The following is a 23,790-nucleotide window of genomic DNA, read 5'->3' as shown; positions in this document are numbered from 1 at the left end:
GTAAAGGGTGTGGACTCCTTTGTCCACAGTGGGGAGTGGCTGTACAAGTGCGTAAGCAGATGTGGGTGTGGACAAAGCAGTGATTGGAGAATCCTGACAGGTGGGTGTGGATGAGACCAGGGTAAGTGAAGCCAGTGTGAGGAGTCAGCCAGAAAAGGCATTGCACCAAATCCACTCCCACCTCGTCCCCTGTCCTGGCCCATCCCCCCTCCTGCCTCTGCCAGGCCACCAGCACACGTGACCCCATGTCCAACCAGCCCCCTTGGGCCCTCTGCACCCCTCTCCACCCTGCGCTGCCTGCCTCTGTGGACCATACTTCTCTTATTAGAAAGGAGGGGATCCCAGGAGGCCCGCCTCATGTCCTGGCACCTGCCAAGCACAAAACCTCTCTGTTGCTTTGAACTAAAAACTGAATAAGAGTTAACCTTCAAAAGCTTGAAGAGCTGCCAAAATCCTTTTCAACACTGGAATTGGCTCTTGCAGAAATAAAGAAAGAAACTTTTAAGTTTAAAGAAATTAAAGTATGGAGGTGGCCATCATGTGGGCTAGATGCACCATATGGAGACAAACACGTGCTCTGCCTCAACACAGATTTACTGAACACCTACTATGTGCTAAGTGCCGGGTACTGTTAGGCACTGGGAATAGGGCAGTGAAAAAAGCAGACAATAAGCCCTGCCCTCATGGGGCTTACATTCCAGGGGCGGAAAGGAAACAGGTAAATAAAATAAGCACTAGAGCAGAGGGTCCAACCTCCAGGACCTAATGCCTTCTGATCTGAGGTGGAACCAGCAATAATCCTAGAAACAAAGTGCACAATAAATGTAATGTGCTTGAGAACATCCCCAGCACCATGAAACTTTATCTTCCACAAAACTGGTCCCTGGTACCAAAAAGGTTGGGGACTGCTGCCCTAGAGAGAGACAGCAGTGAGGATGAGTTCTCTGTGGGTGAGAATGCACCCAGGAAAGTCTGATGCACGTGAAGGACCCTTGATGGTGACTGAGCGGAGCACCCAGGGATGAAGCTGAATTTCAGCCGAGCGTGTTGTGTGCTCCCTTTTAGCCTTCCTACCCAGGAAACTACAACAAGTGGAATCCAATCCGCTCTACTGGAGAAGAGGCTCTGAATTGAGACCAAGGCGGCCAGGGGTCTAGAGATATTTATTAACTCTCTGCTCCAGTCTAGGCTTGGTGATCACAGAACCGTTGACCAGCCTTTCAAGTCAGCCCCCTCTGTGTCCAGTGCCCACTGTGCATTCAACATTATGGATTAAACAGCATTATAGGCAATTGACAGATATCAGTAAATTTATTAGTTGCCCCCCTGAAATCATGAGAAGTAGTTCTGCTCTGCATCCCTCTTCCAGGTGGGGAAACTGAGGCATGGTTTGCTAGCCCTGGCAGAACCTGGAGTTGAACCAGGCTGTCCAGCTCCAGAGCCCGTATGCTTCACCTCTAGGGCACACCTCCTGGACTTCCCTGGTGGCTCAGATGGTAAAGCATCTGCCTACAACGCGAGAGACCTGGGTTCAATCCCTGGGTCAGAAAGATCCCCTGGAGAAGGAAATGGCAAGCCACTCCAGTACTCTTGCCTGGAAAATCCCTGGGATGGAAGAGCCTGGTGGGCTACAGTCCATGGTGTCACAAAGAGTCTGACATGACTGAGCAACTTCACTTCACTTTCACCTGCCAGGAGAACAACATGAAAGTTACCCAAACACACCTCCTTGGCTCCAATACTGCAAGGACCTGACCCCCTAGGCTGGAGAAGGGAAGGAGGGGGAAACCCCGTGAGCAGGAGCCTTTGGGGGAAACGTTACAGGGAAAGACCCAGAAGCATGCCTGGAGAACAGAGACGCTCCCTTTCATCTGTTTAGAGCCGTTACCTGAGTCTGGGACTGACACAAAGGAAGCAGCGAAACACGTTTACTAATGGAACACTGTGAGGCGGGAGGTATGCCACCTGGTGAAATTTTGAGGCAAAGCCTCAGAGGTGAGAAGGAAAGAGCCTGATGAAGGACGTGGTGTAAGGACACACAGAGTCCCATGCGAGGGTTTAGTGGAAGGGAATCCACTCCCTTTCAAGCTGGGCAGACATCCCACTCTCTCTACCATCTTCTCTTTTCACCTTTCCTTGGGAGACCAGTTGAGGCAGACTTCTGGACATGAGTGAATTCTTGCTACTTCCCCCTGGCTGGACAACCCTGGACAAGATGCTTGATCTGCCTGTGCCTCAGCCTCTTGGGCACAATGGAAAACACAAAGCCCAATGTACAGGGCGTCCCTGGTTGCTCAGGGGTGGAGAACCTGCCTGCCAATGCAGGAGACATGGGTTTGACCCCTAATCCAGGAAGATCCCGCTTGCCATGGAGCAACTAATCCCGTTCACCATAACTACTGAGTCTGTGCTCTAGACTCCGGGAGCTGCAACTACTGAACCCATGTGCCTCAACTACTGAAGCCCGTGCACTCCAGGGCCTGTGCTCTGCAAGGAGAAGCCACCACCGTGAGAAACCCACCCGCCACAATGAAGAGTAACCCTGGCTCAGGGCAACTGGCGAAAAGCCATGCAGCAGCAAAGCCTCAGCACAGTCAGAAATAAATAGGTATTTATTTATATTTATTTCACTGCTGAGGCAGTGAAATGCTATAAATATAAATATTTATAAATAAAATACTTATTTTAAAATAAGAAATAGATAACTCAAATACTGTTATATCCATTTTAAAAAAACAGAATTGTGAACATCAAATGGGGTCATGAGTGCAAAGCATTAAGCACCGGTTATACAGCAGGTGGAGAAGGAATGGCAGCCCACTCCAACATTCTTGCCTGGAGGATCCTGTGGATGAGGAACCTGGTGGGCTGCAGTCTGTGGGGTCGCGCAGAGTTGGACACGACTGAAGTGACTTAGCAGCAGCAGCAGCATACAGTAGGTGCTCAATGAACAGTGGTTTTATCCCCACCCTCTTCTCTTGGCTGCCCCAGCTCTCAAGGTTGCCCTTTATTCCCACAGAGCATAGGTCAGCTCTAGGGTATGTCCACATCCCTCAGGTGACCACTGGTCCAGGTGTGCGATGTAACCCCTCCCAGTGAAACCACGTAGGTAGAACATCCCTAGAACCCAAAGGTGTGCGTGGAGAGCCTTCAGGGACTTTGCCCAGGGAATCCGCCTGGAGGGCGAGACGGCTCTTGCTGCAGGGACATTTGCTGTGGGGGGACATTGGCTGTGACAGTACCGTGGCACCCAGAGGGAGCCGCTGGCCCAGGAATAAGGGCTGAGACTGCAGAGGCATGCGTGGGTGAGAGCCCTGTGAGTTTTCTCTAGAAACATCATTGTTGGTGATCATTCACTGGGCTGCTTCTTCACTCCCTTCTTAAGCTGTCACTTCCAATCACCTGTGAATTGGGTATGTTTCTCCCCAAGTGCAGGTTCCAGATGGATTTAGACTCCAAACCAGACTTCGAACCATCTAGAAGAGCATGATCATTTTCTTTTTTAAAATTCTTATGTCATATGGGAATATGGTTGACTAAAAATGATGTGTTCATTTCAGGTGTACAGCAAAGTGATTCAGATACACACATACATGTATCTGTTCTTTTTCAGATTCTTTTCCCACTTAGGTTATTACAGAATATTGAGCAGCGTTCCCTGTGCTGTGTCGTAGATCCCTGCTGGTTATCTATTTTAAATATAGAAATATGCACAGTTCCATCCCAAACTCCCAAGCTCTCTCTCCCTCCCCCTCCCCCTTACCCCAGTAACCATAAGTGGATGAAGAACCTGATCATTTTCAAGGTAAGTCAACAGCCACCTAAAATTTATATTTTTAAAGATCTTATCATTTTCTTTTTGGTAGGTCTTGAACCATCTCTGCCATGCCTTAGAGTGCCAGCTACACTTATTTTGCCCTGGGTTGTAGGTAAATAGGCCTTGAGTGCTGGAACTAAGGCCCTGGCCATGTGCAGCCTGCAAGGATACACAGGATCCTGTGGGGAAAATATCATAAAAGCCACTGTCTATCACCCTGCCTGCCAATGCAGGAGACATAGGTTCGGTCCCTGGGTCAGGAAATATCCTCTGGAGAAGGAAATGGCAACCCACTCCAGGATTCTTGCCTGGGTGATCCCATGGACAGAGAAGCCAGGTGGGTTACAGCCCATGGAATCACAAGGAGTCAGACACGACTGAACACAGGCCACTTCAGTATTTTAGGCTGAAGAGGTTGGTGACTCTGTTTCCCCAGCTGCAGCCTTCCAGAACTGCATCCCCTCATCCAATCCACCCATACCCCTGAGAGCCCCAGTTCCTAGAATAAAACCCTTTATTACAAAAACACGTGCAGTGCCTTTTTTCCTGATCAAGAAACCAGACTAATTCACATGAAAGCACCTTTATTTTGCCTTCTTTCTTGAAGGATAATTTCACTGGGTATTAAGTAAGCAGATTTTTTTTCAGTGCTGAAAAGATGTCATTCCATTATATTTGACTTTCATATTTTTGGCTGAAAAGCTATCTATAATTTTTATAATCCTTTGAAGGTAATGAATTTTTTCCCCTCTGGCTGCTTAAATTTCTTCTCTCTCTCTCTCTCTCTTTTTTTTTTTTTTTTTTTTGGTCTTTCAACTGTTTTAAACTGATGTCTCTGTGTGCAGTTTTTCTTGTACTAATCCTGTTTGTGGTTCATGTAACTTCTAGAATATGCAATTTGATGTCTGTTTTGAAGAATTCTCAGAAATTCTCTCTTTAAAAATTGCTTTTATTCCAAATTTTTCTTCTTTTTCTGGGGCCACAATTATGCATGTATTAGATGTTTTCATCCTGTCTCATGTGTCTCTTATGTGCTTTTCTGCATTTTCTGTTCTTTTTTTCTCTCTAGGCTTAATATGAATATTTTCTGTTTGCCCATCTCTCACTCCTCTCTTTTCCTCTGTTTGGACTGCTATTGAATACCTCTACTGAACTCTTAACTGAAGTTGTTTTATTTTTAATACTAGAATTTTAATTAGATTCTTTTTGTGGATTCCATGTCTGTCTTTTCTTCTATTTCATTATACAGAATAATCACGGTGAAAGTCTGCTTGATAGCTCCAATATCTAGATACCTGTGAATGTTTATTCTCTATTTTTCCTCTTCATCTTCAACTATTTTTTTCTGTTATTTGTTATGCCTGGTTGTTTTTATTAGATGCCAAACAATGTATATCAAAAATTAGGTAGTGGTGACTATTTTCTTTCTCAAGGGAATATTTTATTTTCTTCCTTTGGGCAGAGAGAGGACAGAAAGATTCTCTCGAAGAGTCAAGATTGGGTTTCAGTGTCCTTTGAGGTCTGGTTTATTTGGCCTTCCCCCACCTAATAAGGAGGTCTCCACTGCCCCCTTCACAAATTCACATACCAGTTCTTGTCCCCTGAATACCATGAGCCTGCTGAAACCTCTGTTGTTTTAGCAGGCAACTTCTGTCTGATTATTCAGTATCCCATGCATTCACTGCTCCAGTATTTCTGTCTGGAGAATCCCATGGACAGAGGGGAAATGGTGTGACCCATGGAGGACAGGCAGAAAATTCCTTGAAGGGAAATTGTGTGCAGAACGCTGAATTCACTTCCTTGTGGGTTTTAATTTTCTAGATAACTGGTCCCTCGCATCCTAACTTCTTGTTGCTTCTGAACTCTCCTCTTTGTTTCCTCAGCCTAGTGACAGTGTTATAGGCTCTAAGCCACTGTGTTTGCCCACTTCTGTGCCCTAGACTGGAAATCAGCCAAAGTCCTAGAGAGAAGAACCAGAAGCAAATGCTGCTTCACTGCAACACACTTCCTTTCTCTCTGGAATCTTCTCCCTGTCCTTACCTCAAGCTCCTACACTGTTCTCCAGTACCTTTAACCATCTATAGTTTATATCTTAGCCAGCATTTATAGTTTCCTTGAGGAAGGATTAGTGTGATTTTAGCCTCTCTCTCATAGTCAGAAGCCAAATGCTTACAAAGAGAAGCCTGAGCTATGATCCCATGCGTTTGGTGGTAACCTCAGATTACATCTCCACTTGGTTGGTCCATGGAGTGAGTGCCCGGTCATTTGGTGCCCAGACATTATTCTGAGTGTTTGCATGTGTGTTTTGGATGAAATTAACATTTAAATGAATTAAAGCAGATTGCTCTCCATAATGTGAGTGGGCCTCATTCAATTCACCGAAACCCTGAGTAGAACAGGCAGGAGGAGAAGGGGACGACAGAGGACTTGATGGTTGGGTGGCATCACCGACTCAATGGACATGAGTCTGAGCAGCTCCGGGAGATGGTGAAAGGCAGGGAGGCCTGGCATGCTGCAGTCCATGGGGTTGCAAGGAGTCGGACACGACTGAGTGACTGAACAACAACTGAATAGAACAAAAAACTGACCGTCCCCTGGGAAGGGAGAATTTACTTGTCTGATGGCCCTCAAACTAGGACATCAGCTCTACAGATTTGGGACTTGCCAGCCAACAAAATTACATGAACCAATTCCAATCAGTTAAAGATGGTAGATACACAGAAAGATAGATACCTACATAGATGGTAGATGGATAGGTTGATAGACAATGAGAGATATAGAGATGGATACATAGATAGATGATAGATCAATAGACAGATAGTAGATAGATAATGACAGGTAAATGATAAAGCTATGTCAAACCTAGACAGAGTTTTTAAAAGCAGAGACATCACTTTTCTGACAAAAATCTATCTAGTAAAAGCCATGTTTTCTCCAGTGGCCATGTACAGATGTAAAAGTTGGATCATAAAGAAGGCTCAGCACAGAAGAACTGATGCTTTCGAACGGTGGTGTTGGAGAAGACTCTTGAGATTTCCTTGGACTGCAAGGAGATCAAAGCAGTCAATCCTAAAGGAAATCAACTCTGAATATTCATTGGAAGGACTGATGCTGAAGCTGAACCTCCAATACTTTGGCCATCTGATGTGAAGAGCCGATTCACTGGAAAAGACCCTGATGCTGGGAAAGATTGAGGCAGGAGGAGAAGGGGCAACAGAGGATGAAATGGTGGGATGGCCTCATTGACTCAATGGACGTGAGTTTGAGCAAGCTCTGGGAGACAGTGAAGGACAGGAAAACTGGCGCGCTGCAGTCCATGGGGTCACAAAGAGTTGGACACGACTGAGTAAACAACAACAACATAGATAGATAATAGACAGATGATAGGTAGGTAGATAATGATAGGTAACTAGATAATGATAGATAGATACTCTTTTTTATTAGTTCTCTGTCACTCTAGGGAACCTTGACCACATCATACTCTTCTGCAATCTCCAGTGGCAACTCCACTGTGTAAGAAGACCCTTGCCAATCTTGTTACCTCTTCTCTGAGTCTCTGAACACTATAGAGGAGATTCTTATTTATTTTGTTCACTGATGGGCTAGAAATCAGTATGCTATTAAAATTATAAAGGAGGGGGTCAGGAAACACCTGACCCACTCCAATTCACATCCCACTTCACCAAGAGTTTCCTAATGATGAAGAAAGCTGACTTAAAGCTCAACATTCAACAAGCTAAGATCGTGGCATCCAGTACCATCACTTCATGGCAAATGGATGGGGAAAAATTGAAAGCAGTGGCAGCGATTTTCGAACAAGATGCACAAGACAGATGGAAATCCAATATTTGTTTGTTGGTTTGTTGTCGTTGTTGTTGTTGTTTTGTGAGTGTGTGTGTGTTTTCACTGTTGCCAATGGCTTTGCACCAATATCATCCACAAAACCCTGGTCAGTCAAGCTGGACCCAGTGACATCTGCCTCAGATCTACAAGAACTGTTTCCTCCAAAACCTAAACCCAAGTCTGGAATCTTAGATGCTTCAAGACAGAAAGCCAGTGGTAGATGAAGGGGTGAGGGAGTGTGGGGGTGAGAATGTACTCAGAGAGCTGAGAGGGGATATGCTTGACCTGATACCTCCTGTTGAAAGTGTGATGGCAGAGGGGTTCGTGTAAGAGAGAAAGCCCTCCCCATAAGCTAAAGGAAAGGATGACCCCCTTGAAAGCCTATCTGAAAGGCTCTGACCTGGATTGACTTGCTGTTGTTATATGGAGATGTTAGAAAGCAGAGCTCTCTCCTGGAACCAGAGATAAAAGCAGATTCCTCGACTGACATTTTAGCCCATGCAGTCTGCACTTGGGGCTTCCTGGGTAGCTCAGCTAGTAAAGAATCTGCTTGCAATGCAGGAGATCCCAGGTTGATTCCTGGGTCAGGAAGATCCACTGGAGGAGGGCATGGAAACCCATTCTAGTATTCTTGCCTGGAGAATCCCCATGGACTGAGGAGCCTGGCAGGCTACAGGAGCCTTCAGCTTGGAGGACACCAGTTGGAAATACCTATAACACATTCAGGCTACTAAATGTTTTAATAATGTCAGGGTAACGTAGGCCCAGAAATCCATGGACTTCAGCACCAAATAGAGTAAGATTAATGGAGAAAGAAATGGCAACCACTCCAGTATTCTTGCTTGGAGAATCCCATGGACAGAGGAGTCTGGTAGGCTACAGTCCATGGGGTCGCAAGAGTCGGATTTGACTTAGCAGCTAAACCACTGCCAGTGAGGCAACACTGAATCGTGTGTATCTGTCTATGGTGATGTCTTGATCAACTTCATGTTTGAGAGAGAAATGTTTCTCAAAGGAATTGGGATCTCTCTCAAATAATGAGTACTCTCAGCCTGTGTTTTATCACTCATCATTCATATACCAGGAGAGAGACACTGAGAAGAAAAGATGTTGCTTCCGTATCTACAGTGGTGCTCTCAAAGGCTAGCCCTGCCCCTGCTGGTTACAGACAATCACTGGTGCATCCTAGAAGCAGCTCAGTGTTCCCTTCTCTCCCTTGAGACTGGGCCAAGGAGGACTTCTGGGAGGGGATGGTTGCCAGACAAAATAAGAGCACACACTTAAACTTGAATTTCCATAATTAATCTTTTAGTATAAGTATATCCCACGCTATGTTTGGAATGTACTTGTACTAAAAAAATTTTTATTGCTTACATAATATTCAAATTAATAATTTCTATATTTCTACTTGCTAAATCTGACAACCCAGAGAGGGGTATAAATGGTCAATATATGTGAAGGAGTCAGAAGAAAACAGAGGTCCACCAAGCTGGAGGGCATTAGGGTAGAATCAGAGTTCTTTGGTTAAAAGAAGATGTGTGAGGCAGAGCCAGCTCAGGACACTTGAGTGCTGGCAAATTCAGGGTAGTCTGCTGAAAGATGAGACACATGACTCAGGGGTCTCCATCACCATGGTTGACATCCAACCTCTTGCAAGACTGAGTGAGGCCATCCTAAACCAGTGGCCAGCTGACCTGCCAGCTGACCACAGATGCTGAGCCAGCTGATCCAAAATCAGCCAAGTCCAGGCCAGAACTACTCGGCCGACCTGCATATTCATGAGCTGACTTCTGGAGTGGTTTGTTATACAGCATAGGTAACTGACAGAAAGGAGAGAAGAGGCGTAGGAATGGGCCTTGTGAATTCCAGACCGAGAAGACAACATAATGAGTTGTGGTGCCTGAGTGTCCAAGTTCTCTAGGTCCCACTACTCCTCTCCCTAAGGACTGAATCAGCAGGTTTTGAGGTACTTGATCATGTCCCCCAACTCAGGGGATCTGCCAACCCCAAAGGCCCTTGAGCAGGGACAGCTGAGTGAGGGATGCAGCTTGATTCAAAAGCAAGGCATCCATTGGTTGGCTACCCATGAGTTGCAGCCTGGCTCAAAAAGATGGGCTGGGTCTATCAAGGCCTTTCCTGGCAATTAATGAGAGCACTCGGGAGAGGGGCCAGGGCTGAAAGGTCATGGGTCAGTCATTAAAGGACTCTTGTGAAATGGAGAAGCAGAGGATGTTGGTTAGAAGTAAAGAAAGCAGATACACAAGGAGTCACAGAGTGGGAGAGAGATGGATGAGAGAATGGCTGGTCTCCTTCTCGGTGCTGGCAAAGGGGTTGGTGGGTGATCATCTGGGCCTACTGAACCCTCCTGCAGTGCAGGAGACCTGGGTTTGATCCCTGGGTTGGGGAGATCCCCTGGGGAAGGGAACAGCTACTTACTCCAGTATTCTGGCCTGGAGAATTCCACCAATTGTAGAGTTCATGGGGGTCACAAAAAGTCAAACATGACTGAGCGACTTTCACTTTCACTTTGGCCTGGGCCCAGGGAGCAGAGAACCACTCAGGCTGGTATGAGAAGTGTGGTATTCATTGTAAGGATGTAGAACCATCTCAAAGAAACTTCCGCAAGCAGAGCCATCAGACAGGATAATTCCTCTTTCCTTCTCTCCTGCTCAGGTCCTCTCTCAGTGCCAGACCTCGTTGCTTCATTTAATCCAGTGTTGATCAAAGTCATTTGATCACAGAAATATTGTCTCATAACACGTCTTAACATCCCATGGATTTTGTGTTTCGTGTGATCCACTTTAAGGAAAAGTGCTCTGCGGTCTGCATTATGTTATCCACTGCTCTTTCTTCTTTTAATTTTTCTTTTTCAAGAAGTGCCTGAAGCCTAAAGAGGTTGTTGTCTTGCCCAAAATCACCCAGTGTTTTAGAGGCAAAGTTGGACTAAGATCAAGAATGCCCTTTGGGCATAGATTAGGAAACATTATTTATACAATTTACACAAGAAAAAAAAAAAAAACCAGCAGCTATCACTGCTGAGCATTAAGTGACAGGCACTGTGTGAGATGTTCTGGGGGTTGAGAGGCAGGTGACAGATAAACCCTCTGGACTGAAGGAGAAGACCAGAATAAGGGAGACTTCCTGGGAGGAGAGCTTGAAACCATGTACAAGTCCCTGTGTCCTTGTCTTTTGTAATAAAAGGCTGACTCAAGAGTAAATGATTGGGAAATGTGAAGATGTAGAAACAAAGAAGAGTTGTCTGGCTGGGGAACTGGTAACAATTTAGACTACAAATCTGCCACATGGCGGAACTCACAGTTCTTGAGGGATATAGACAAAGGCCTGACACATATTCCTCAATTGCTTTTACAGGGAGCACACCCCCTCCAGATGAAAACTGTTGACTCCAAGAACATAGACTCCAGACTGGTTGGAACCAGGAGGCTGATGATGCTGTCTCCCCATTCCCTCACCACCAACCATGAGAAGAATGTCCGCAAGCTGATCACTCCCTGCTCCTTGAACACTTTATGACTCCTCATTATCCCCTCCAGGACAGGACACACAGTTTTGAGGGCACTAGCCCACTGTAGCCCTGTCTGCCTGGAAAAATAATAAAAGCTACTCTTTTCTACCTCACCTAAAATTTTGTGTCCACTTTTCTATTTGGAACCAGAACAGAGGCTGAATTTTGCCAACAAATTCCTGGCTATTCATCTCTACACCTGGACACCTGTGCCCACACCCCTAGGTAACTTTCTGAATCTGGTAAGCAGAGGCTGGACCACCGGCGCAGGGGGCTTTCAAGTCAGAATAGGCTGAATGAATTGGCAGATGGGCCATGAGTGTCCAGGGCACTGATGAAGGATGAGAGCCCCTGGAGTCAGAGAATGTAACAATAGAACAAATGTAAGTGACTCCGTATGGGGTCTATTCCTTTAGCTCTAACAGGTGCTCTGCTGCCTGTGCTTAGTCATGCTGACTTTACAAAAGAACCCTATAGCCTGAAATATACATGATATCCCATTCTCAAGGCTCTGACTTTTAAAAGTATACAACTTTTTCATTCGTATAGAGACAAAAAGTTGCAGAACAGAGGATAACGTTTGCCTTCTTGGAGATTTAATGAAACATTGTGACTAGACCCACTTGACAGCTGTAAGAGCAAAGGATTCCTACAGTGAGAAGTTTCCAACAACCAGTCACATGCCCTTGTTTTAGTATAAAAGAAGCCTGAATTCTAACTTGAGTAAGATGTTTCTTTGGGACACTAGTCCACCGTCTTCTCAGTCAGCTGGCTTTCTGAATAAAGTCACTGTTTCTTGCCCAAACAACTGGTCTCTCACGTTATTGGCCCACTGAGCAGTGAGCAGTAGGAACTTGGTAACACTAAAGGAGGGGCTGATGTCACAGGCTCTTTGTAGCTGAGAAATTGAGTGAATATCCCTATTATGACTTTAGCCACCACCCCTGGGCCTCAGTGTATGTGCACAGCTTTCTACATGTTGGAGGAGACCCATCCTTGGCCCAGACACCTCCACCAACCTTCTACATGTTGGAGGAGACCCATCCTTGGCCCAGACACCTCCACCAACTACAGGCTCCCTCTACTCTGGGTTCAAACCCCCTGAAGCCTGAAACCTGAGTCTCCAGGGGTGGGAGTGCTCCCTCTTCCATCCTCATGAGTGGGAGAAAATCAGACAGACCCCACTGGACCTAGCAGTGTTACCACTGGGAGGACACCCTCCACCACTGCTGCAGGACTAATTCTCCACTACAGACTGGCTGTGTAACCGCTGTTGTGCCTCCTAAGAATTCAGACTGACTGCATGTATCTCTGAAGGTCACAGCTTCTGTTCTCAGCCTCCTTGGGAAGGTCTCCAAATCTAACCTTCTTCCAAAAGGATATCAAGCTGTTTATGGAACTAAGTAATATGAAAGAACATAACTGAAGATTTTAAACTCAAAGCCATTTTAAAAGTATGAAAAACTGTAGAAATAGAAATTGTCTATCATTTATATTGCCCATATGTGTACACTGAATTCAGATATAAGTTCTTGGCTTTTGAAGTAAAAGGAAATATATCAGCTACATAGCATTTAGTGGCTAGAGAGACCATGGAAATGCTTATTTTGTTTCTTCCTGGAACCCAGCTCCAGTTGGTCTTTATATTACTGCAATTCTTCCTTCTCTGATTTGAAAAAGCACAGAAGCATCATTCAGATGACAGATGCCTGCAATCAAAAAGAAAGGTCAAGAAGATGCCATGATGTCCGCCCTGGCTGAGCTACATAAGACAATCTGAACAATTGGGCTTTGAAGTTGGAGCTCAGCTTTCAGGTGAGACAGATAGGAAACTAATTGGGGTTTGAGATTTTTCCCTGTCTGCCAAGACACTGCTGCTCCCTGAGAGAGCTTCCCCTTAGGATAAAAGTCCTGTGACTGGATAAGTAGGACATACAGTGCCGTCATTAATTTTTTGATTTGGCAAACTAGACAGACCTACTCTATCAATGAGGGCTTTTCAATCTCCCCTCTCCCTCTGTGCACGCTGCCTTTATTATTAATTGTTAGTTACCTGAGCCACACATGATCACTGTGTGTACTTCATAAGACCCATAGAAGCAATATGAAAAATAAAATTTAGTCACTTGCCATCCAGAATGAGTTCTATTAGCCTTTGTTATATTCTGATAACATTCTCTGATAGCTTAGTTGGTAAAGAATCCTCCTGCAATGCAGGAGACTCCGGTTAGATTTCTGGGTTGGGAAGATCTGCTGGAGAAGGGATAGGCTCCGCACTCCAGTATTCTTGGGCTTCCCTTGTGGCTTAGCTGGTAAAGAATCTGCCTGCAATGTGGGGGACCTGGGTTGGGAAGATCCCCTGGAGAAGGGAAAGGCTATACACTCCAGCATTCTGGCCTGGAGAATTCCATGGGCTATATAGTCCATGGGGTCACAAAGAGCTGGACACAACTGAGCAACTTTCACTTTCACGTCCGTATTCTTATGATACATGCATTGCTAAAATGAACATAAACACACCAAAGTGAGATCTTACCATGCATACCATAAAATAGATTAAAATATTCTATTTTAAAATGTGCGTACATCAATCTTTAGTTTAAAATTCTCTTTTAACAGGCTTTTAAGTTGCTTTTTAAGTTTAGAAACAGCAAGATGCACATCTTTTGGCTATATCTATGGAATTAGAGTTGTTCACGCAGAGGAGATATAGATGATGGGATACTAAAGTTTTTCTTCAGATTTTCTTTCCCAAAAGTTGTATCTGGGTAGCCAGAGTTGATTTGCACTGTGATCTTTTGTAAATCGAATTCTTATACACACATGAATCTATTGCTTCTTTTGGCTGAAGTGAACTGTCTATATTTTTGTACCTGGTATTCAAATGGTAATACTGTAGTTTCATTGTATGGAATAAATTCCCCATGCTATTCTTATTTTTAAAATGATTTTAGGACTTTTTCAATAAAATGAGTCATTGAGATGAGTTTTTGAGTCCTTTTGTTAGAATCCAAGAAAAATTCTGCTGAGATATTGATAGGAATTATACAGTATGTATAAATTAACTTCAAGAAAATGTACATGTTATAAAATGTAGAGTCTTCTGGTCAAAGAACAAGGTGAATCTCTTCTCTTATTCTCATCTGTCTGTGGCCCTAACCACTCTCCCTTTTTCTTTTTTTCCTAAAGATCCTTCATCTCTCTTGCTAATATCATTCACAAGAGTATTATGTGTCTTGTTGCTCTTGTAGATAAGCTCTTTCCTTCCATTTACTGGTTGCCTTTTGTACTTTATATATGAGAACTACAGACTCAACTGCCCAGTTTAATGAATATTTGGATGTATTTATCATGTCTAATTATTTTTGTGTGTTTTTTTCTCTTGGCTTTCCCAACTCTGTAACACAGGTCATTTGCTCAGAATGATTATTTCGTTTCCTCAAAATGATTTATGCTACTCAGGACAGATGTAGAAGACAGAATTTTGAAATTTGGATCTGCAAATAGGATGGGGCAACAGTTAGCACTTACCCTCAGCCAAAAGAGACCTTGGGTGGAAAGCCCTCTAAATTTGGATCTTTACTCTTCCAAGTCTTTGGCTGTAGAGACCTTGATCCATCTGCTTCTATAGACAAGTGTGATTTGGGGGCACAAAACAGTCCTGGTTAGAAGTTTCTTTTTATTTTCTATCACAGGAATTCTAGTGACCTCTAAGCCCCCATACTCAACGTAAGAGAACTGCCTTCTCTTCTAGATGGAGGAAGCTCGTCTGTGCTCCACTTTGCTGCCCAGCCTCTCCTGTGCCTAGGCTGTGTCTTGGACCAGCTAATGACATTTCCACCCACATGCTCCATCGATGCAAAGTTGGTTGTTGTTGTTGTTGTTGTTGTTGTTGTTGTTGTTTTTAAGTGGTCTGCAGGGTCCCTGACCAAGAACAGGAGGCTTTCACAGATTCTGTCTTGGCTCTTGCACTGCCCCAAACCAACAGTGAGATCTCAACCCACAGAAAGTGTCTAATAATGCCTGTGGGTAGACATTGACGACTGGCATACTAACGTTCTCAGTGTGTGCCTGCCTGCTGTTTCCCAACTCTGCAGAAAGGGTTTCGTACTCATTTTGCTTTTCATTTTATGTTTCTTTTACTCTCAACCAGAGGTGCTCAGGAGAACCCTTTACAAAGAGAATTATTATTTCCATCAGGCCAGAGTGGAAAAAGGAAATGCAAAATCTCCTGCGGATTGTGCAAATTGTATAAAGAGCAAAAAATCTAATAGCTTTTTCCTCCAGTTCTAAGAATTTGGCAAATAGTTAAAAATAACTCTGAAAACCATTAAAATTTCTAGGAGGTATATTGCTTCCATTTTTCCCTTTCTGCGTTATAAATGGCAGCCCAAACAATGGCTTCTGGTGTTTTTGTTAATTCCAGTGCTTTATTGTTCTTTCATTCAATTTCCATAGAAGTCTTTGCACAACTTTATTCCCTGAGTCCTCTTTCTACCTCTTTGAAACTGATGGTCACACATTTTCCATAAGCCTCCAAGACAACCTTCTACCTGCCCTTCCCAACTTCCCTCACAAACTTTTTATTCTAATCTAAACTTCTATCAGAGCTTATACATTAGCTACAAAGAACAAGAAATGGCATAAAGTGGTAGCAGAAAACAACTATATATAGGCTAAAATCCCAGATCCACTCTTTACTAGGTGACTTTGGAAAGTTACTTAATACTTAAAGTTTCTGAACCACAGTTTTCCTGTGTATTAAATGAGGATAATAATGTGTCCATGTTATTAACAATCTTAAAAAATGAGTTCCTTTGAGTGCTAGGCCTGTGTCAAGAAATTGGCCACAGTTTGCATGCATTCTCATTTATCCCCACAGAAATTTCTGACATGGTTGCAATGATCATCTCCCTTTTGTGAAATGAAAGTGTTGATGAAATCTTAACACCCAGTACCTCAGAATAGGACTGTTCTCATGGATAGGGCCTTCAGTTCAGTTCAGTTCAGTCTCTCATTTGTGTCCAACTCTTTGTGACCCCATGGACTGCAGCTCTCCAGGCTTCCCTATCCATCACCAAATCCCAGAGCCTACTCAAACTCATGTCTGTCACGTCGGTGATGCCATCCAACCATCTCATCTTCTGTCTCCCCTTCTCCTTCCTCCTTCAATCTTTCCCAGCATCAGGGTCTTTTCAAACAAGTCAGTTCTTCACATCAGGTGGCCAAAGTATTGGAGTTTCAGCTTCAGAATCAATCTTTCCAATGACTACTCAGGACTGATTTCCTTTAGGATGGACTGGTTGGATCTCCTTGCTGTCCGAGGGACTCTCAAGAATCTTCTACAACACCACAGTTCAAAAGCATCAGTTCTTCAGTGCTCAGCTTTCTTTATAGTCCAACTCTCACATCCATACATAACTACTGGAAAAACCATAGCCTTGACTAGACGGACCTTTGTTGTCAAAGTAACGTCTCTGCTTTTTAATATGCTGTCTAGGTTGGTCATAAATTTCCTTCCAAGGAGCAAATGTCTTTTCATCATGGCTGCAGTCACCATCTGCAGTGATTTTGGAGCCCCCCAAAATAAAGTCTCTCACTGTTTCCTTTGTTTTCCCATCTATTTGCCATGAAGTGATAGAACAGGATGCCAGGATCTTAATTTTCTGAATGTTGAGTTGTAAGCCAACTTTTTCACTTTCCTCTTTCACTTTCATCAAGAGGTTCTTCAATTCTTTTTCACTTTCTGCCATAAGAGTGGTGTCATCTGCATATCTGAGGTTATTGATATTTCTCTCAGCAATTTTGATTCTAGCTTGTGCTTCATCCAGCCTGGTGTTTCTCATGATGTACTCTGCATGTAAGTTAAATAAGCAGGGTGACAATATACAGCCTTGATGTACTCCTTTCCTGATTTGGAACCAGTCTGTTGTTCCATGTCCAGTTCTAACTGTTGCTTCTTGACCTGCATATAGGTTTCTCAAGGGGCAGGTCAGGTGGTCTGGTATTCCCATCTCTTTCAGAATTTTCCACAGTTTATTGTGATCCCCACTGTCAAAGGCTTTGGCATAGTCAATAAAGCAGAAATATATGTTTTTCTGGAACTCTCTTGCTTTTTCAATGATCCAACGGATGTTGGCAATTTGATCTCCGGTTCCTCTGCCTTTTCTAAATCCAGCTTGAACATCTGGAAGTTCACAGATCATGTACTGTTGAAGCCTTGCTTGGAGAATTTTGAGCATTAGTTTACTAGTGTGTGAGATGAGTGCAATTGTGTGGTAGTTTGAGCATTCTTTGGCATTGCCTTTCTTCTGGATTGAAATGAAATCTGACCTTTTCCAGTCCTATGGCCATTGTTGAGCTTTCCAGATTTGCTGGCATATTGAGTGCAGCACTTTCATAGCATCATCTTTTAGGATTTGAAATAGTTCAACTGGAATTCCATCACCTCCACTAGCTTTGTTCATAGTAGTGATGCTTCCTAAGGCCCACTTGACTTCATTGAAGGATGTCTGGCTCTAGGTGAGTGATCACACCATCGTGATTATCTGGGTTGTGAAGCTCTTTTTTGCATAGTTCTTCTGTGTATTCTTGCCACCTCTTCTTAACATCTGCTTCTGTTAGATCCATACCATTTCTGTTCTTTATCGAGCCCATCTTTGCATGAAATGTTCCCTTGGTATCTTTAATTTTCTTGAAGAGATCTCTAGTCTTTCCCATTCTGTTGTTTTCTCTATTTCTTTGCATTGATCTCTGAGGAAGGCTTTCTTATTTCTCCTTGCTGTTCTTTGGAACTCTACATTCAAATGGGTATATCTCTTTTTTTCCCTTTGCCTTTAGCTTCTCTTCTTTTCATAGCTATTTATAAGGCCTCCTCAGACAACTATTTTGCCTTTTTGCATTTCTTTTTCTTGGGGATGGTCTTGATCACTCCCTCTTAATCAATGTCACGAACCTCCATCCATAGTTCTTCAGGGAGTCTGTCTATCAGATCTAATCCCTTGAATCTATTTGGATCTAATCCCTTGAATGTATTTAGGGCCTTGGAAGAGGTAGTTAAGTTAAAATAAGGCCCTTAAGGTGGACCTTAATCCAATGTGACTGGTGTCCTCATAGGAAGAGGAAATTTGAACACATGGAGAGACACCAGAGATACATGTGCTCAGAGGAAAGGCCAGGTGAGAACGTGAGGAGAAAGCAGCCGTCTGCAAGCGTAGGACACAGGCCTCAGAGAAAACCAACCTGCTGGCACCTTGATCTTGGACTCCCAGCCTCCAGAACCGTGAAAAATAAGTCTCCATGTTTAAACCCCCCATTCTGTGATATTTTCTTATGGCAGCCCTAGCAAAGCAGAACGTATGGACAGGCTCAACTGTTTAAACCAAACCTAAAGCAAAAACCTGCCAACCAACCAAAACAACATCCCTTTCCAAGGACTCATGACTGTCCCTCCGTCTGCTGAGAACCCACCAGCAGTGTCTATTTGCTTTCAGAATATAATCTAAGATGACATTTGATGGGGCCTAAAACCCAGCTGGTCTGTCTTTCTTGAGACAAGATTCACAGACCACAGGAAAAAGCAGACTTTCCGTGTGCTGGACAGTCAGAGAAGGTCAGCAGGACTGAGGCTGTTTCCGGAACACTGGTGAACATGGCTGGTAGATTCACTGGTCAGTTACTTGAATCAACATACTAATAGATAATGAAGTCACTGCTTCTTTTTCTCTGGGCATTTCCCATCCTTCTTTCCATAGTGTAATTGGCCCCTTATCAGACCCAGGGGTAAAGGAAAGTTGCTCATTGACTCCAGACTCTCAGATAAAACTAGTTACTTACAATTTATAAAGAGTTTGATACTGCATATAAATTAAGGTATTTTCCTTTTGTTTGAATGTTATGCTTTATTTCCAGATACTGGGTTTTATATTAAGTTAGTGTCAGGAAAGCATAAGAGACAATGTCCTGGAATCTTATTTTGACTCACAGAATTTGGGAAAAGAGGTCCTGAAATAATGTTGCTAATACGTGTATTCCAAAGTAGCTTTGGTCCTGCTGATCTAAGGCTGAAACTGAGTTTTCCAGAAGGCTATTCACCTGTCACCAGTTCCTTCTGCTTTCTCAGATCCTAGGTCCCTTGGACAGCATGACCGGGTCTCTGAGCTGGACTGGAGGCTCTTCTAGGCTCTGACAGAACCATTCCTAGGATCCTGCCCAAATCTTGATGTGCCAAGCTGACGCGGCTCTGCAAGTATTCCCTGTCCACATCAGGTTAGTTCTTAGTTCAGAGTCTTTCAACCACCCTAAAGGCACCAGCCATGTGATTTATACTCCATGGCCTTGATTCCTGAGTCAGCACCTTGACCTGCAAAACTTCTGTCATCTGCTCCATTTTGCTTTCAGCAAAAGGAGACAATTGTGTCCTGGTCTTTTATCTCAACTTCACCAACAAATCACTGCTCCCTCAGTGAGGGAATAATGCAGTTTAAAAGTGTCTGGCACATAGTGCTATGTAAGTGTTAAAATTGTTGGCTTTTTTTTTTTAATTGGAGTATAGTTGATTTACAGTGTTATGTTAGTTTTAGGTGTACAGCAAAGTGATTCAGTTACATATAATACATGCGTGTGTTCAGTCACTCATGTTGTATCCAACTCTTTGTGATCCTATGGACTGTAACCTGCCAGGCTTTTCTGTCCATGGGATTTCCCAGGGAAGAATACTGGAGTGGGTTGCCATTTCCTCCTCCAGGGGATTTTCCTGACCCAGAGATTGAACCCACACCTCCTGCGTCTCCTGCATTAGCAGGCAGATTCTTCACCACCGAGCCACCTGGAAAGCCCATATATATACATATATATATGTTTCATATTCTTTTCTTTTATAGATTGTTACAAAATATTGAGGATAGTTCCATAAGTTAGTTAAATAAAAGTAAACTCTGCTCCACTTGAGTGAGAAATATTGCTTGAAAGTTGCTGCTTCTGCAAAGAAGTGAGCCAGAAACACACCCTTACTTGGCGGAGGAAATCACAGAAGCACCTGTGTTCCCTTATCTGTCATCTGTGACCTTTTCACTCCTGGCTTTCACACTGGGTTTGAGACCGTTTTCAACAGGAAAACAAGTATCAAATAGGGTAGAACTTGAAATTGAATGGAAAATCAATGCAGATGCTACTAGACACCAAGGGGAAGACAGGCATTTTCTCACAAAGGCACTGGAAATAGGTTGGTTTTTGACAGACTAGGACAACCGCTGATATCCCTTCCATGGAAAGTCAAAGAACTTGTGCTTAAGTGGTTGATCCTATGAATCTCTCAGAAATAAAGACCATCAGATTTTTCAAGTCTTGCCACTGTCACTCTTACAGGAAGATTACAAATGAATGGTATTTGCTAAATCCTACTCCAGAAACACGCAGCAAAGAGTCAGTAAAATCAACATGCTTTTGGTGTGATTTATTCCAGATTTGGAGAAGTCCTAGTGGCTCAAGAAATAAAAGAACCCACTTGCAGTGCACCAGACACCAGAGAAGTGGGTTCGACCCCTGGGTCAGGAAGATTCCCCTGGAGGAGGAAATGGCAACCCCCTCCAGTATTCTTGCCTGGGAAATCCCATGGACAGAGGAGCCTAGGGTGCTACAGTCCACGGGGTCCCGAAGAGGTGAACACGACCAAGCACGCATGTGCACAACAAATTCCAGATCTAGTCAGCTCCAGGGTAACCAGAGGGCCCAAGAGTTGACTCTTTAGAGCTATGGGGCCTCATCTCCCTGAAGTGGTTAGAGCAGCACCTTTTGACATTGCCAGGACATCTCGGTCTTTCCAGGGACATAAGAATTCCTTCAGTCTCTGCTGAGGAGAGCTCTGAGCCCCGCCTGCAGACTTGGGGGCAGGGGGGCAGGAGTGGGGCTCCTGTGACAGAGCAGGATGTCACTGCTCCAGGACAGTGAGCCGAGGAGAGGCAGAGGGTTGGCCTTGTTGGGGGGCGGGGGCGGGTAGTGGGGGAACAAGAAGAGGAAGTCAGCAGAGGGAAAGACCACACTTTGAGCAAGCAAAACACACCCAGTATTGTACTAGCCCTTTTGCATGTATTTTCTCTTTCATATCTGGAATTACGTTTTTTAATTAGAAAAGAAATACACAAATGGTATACAACATAAGAAGCAAAACTCTCCCCTGGAGTCCCATGGTCCATGGAACAATCAGTGTTAACAATTTGGTTAAAACCAAAATAGCAGGGACTTCCCTGGTGGTCCAGTGGCTAAGACTCTGCACACCCAATGCAGGAAGCCCGGGTTCCATCCCTGGTCAGGGAACTGGATCCCACGTGCCACAACTAAGACCCAGGGCAGCCAAATAAATAAATATTTACAAATAAAAAATGGCATGTGACAAGTAAACAAAGTAGATCTTCTTTCTTCACTGATAATGAAGTAATTTGAACCAATCTTCTCGCTAAGGACAATTAAAATATCTGGATTAAGGATTTTTCAAAAATTTCCCTTGAAATATCAAAAAAGCTAACAGGATCATGAGGCTTATTGAGCCCAGTTCCAGAAAAAAAGATGATCATCCTGAAAGGCAAGCTGGGGCCACCATTAACAAGGCAATGTTTGCTGATACAGATGAGGCTTTTGATTTCTAAGAGAAGCCTGAAAGTTTTCTGAGCAGCATTTTTGACCACCTCAGCAGGAGCATAAGTACCAGTGATCTGGGATCAACCTTAATGCAACTTAGCTCTTGAAATTACATCTGGATCAAATTCTGGGCACCTCGTCAAAACAAAACAAAAAAATCCTATCTGGAGGAAGATACCATTATCCTAGGTTATTCCTGCAAATAATTTTCAAATGCAGTGTACACACGCTATCCAAGATAACTGATCTGAAATATGAAGAGATAGTACAACATGAACAAAATTAAATAACAGACAAGGAAAAAAGTCTGGAATTACTAAACAAAAGCCATCAACCAACAATGTTTCTGAAGATTAAAATAGTCCTTTTAAAGGTTACAGGGAATTAGAACATGTGAAGTGTCATTGCACAATATTTATAAGAAATCTAAAGGGTCTAGCAGCAGCAGCAACAGCTTGTGTGTCAGGAGAGAAGTCTATGAAATGAAGATGTTCTAATATCCTCATCTAATATCAGGGAGGAGGGTCAAAGTACCAGTCAGCGTTGTACTTGGATAAAACCAAAGCCTTCTTTGCTACACTTTATAGAGTTAGCACTAAGAGAATAGCAAAAGTGTTTATCTTCCAATCGAGCAGGGAAAAGTGAAATAATAAAAATATCAATCCTATGTGGGACAAGACAGGAGAGAAAAAGGGCTGTTAAATAGAAAAAATAGAAAGCCCATCAGTTCAGTTCAGTTCAGTTCAGTCGCTCAGTCGTGTCTGACTCTTTGCGACCCCATGTGTTGCAGCACGCCAGGCCTCCCTGTCCATCACCAATGACAAATATAAATCTTATTATAACAGTATTCCATTCGATGCAAGTAGAATAAATAGGAGTGAGTCTTGGCCCATGTGGAATCTGAATCCTAAGCTCCGACAGTGGTAGACAGAGGAATGAAAATGTTTACCAGATCTTCCTAAGTCAGTGCCTGCAGCAGGTGGGTGTCACAGCTGCCGCTGGTGCGGGCTGAGGTGTACAGAAGAGAAAATCATGGACACTGGAGATGAGTGTGAGGACTCTCCAGCGCCTAGTCACAGGTAGTACCCAGAAGCCCTGTTCTGAGAACCACTGGTCCCGACAGCCACTAGGTGGCACATAACCCAGGGTGTTAAAGAGAGAACTAGCATTGAGACCAGCTCACATGGCAGGTAAACATGAAACATCAGGTTAGTAAGAGATGACCAGGAAAGTAGGGAGAAAATAAAAATGAAAGTCCACAAAAACAGCCAGAAAAGTAGGCAGCATGTAGAAGAAAACTGACTCGTGAATGAGACTGGGAATACAGTGAGCATTTCAAATGAGAGAGCAGAGGCTGTGAACGCCTTTTAATGGACATCAAACTAAGACGATCACAAAACGAGGCTGATGGCTGACTTTGCGAGTACACGGAAATCCACCCAGAAGGCTTGGAACTGCATGATGACAACAGCTGCTGTGATTATAATGATGGGAAAGGATAAAATATACCCAAATAGTCTCATGCCTACTGTGCTGGACATTTCTTTGACAAACCCACAAGGTGTATAACAATAACACTCAGTATGTAGAAAGTGCCTTGTTATCCTTGAAACACTGCCAGCTCTTCTATCATTATCTGCCTTGGTCATACAGAGCATTCTTCTCCCTCAATTACAGAAAAGGAAACAGGCTCTGAATGGGGAAGTGACATGCTCGAGGCCATTCAGGGAACCGATACTCTGGTTCACATCTTTTCATGTCATTCTCTTCCTTTTATCACAGAAGAGACTGTATACATCAGAAGACTCAACATTGTTCCGATGTCAATCCCACCAAACTGGTGTAGAGAATCAATGCAGTGGCAAAAAAAAAAAAAAAATGTCACCGTGCTTTAATGAATAAATTGAAAAGCTTATCCTAAAATTTGTACAGAAAAGCATAGGAAGTTGGATAAAACAACTTCGAAAAA

This window comes from Capra hircus, chromosome 21, assembly GCF_001704415.2.
Source record: "Capra hircus breed San Clemente chromosome 21, ASM170441v1, whole genome shotgun sequence".
Lineage (NCBI taxonomy): Eukaryota > Metazoa > Chordata > Mammalia > Artiodactyla > Bovidae > Capra > Capra hircus.
Note: the sequence above shows the minus strand (reverse complement) of the source record.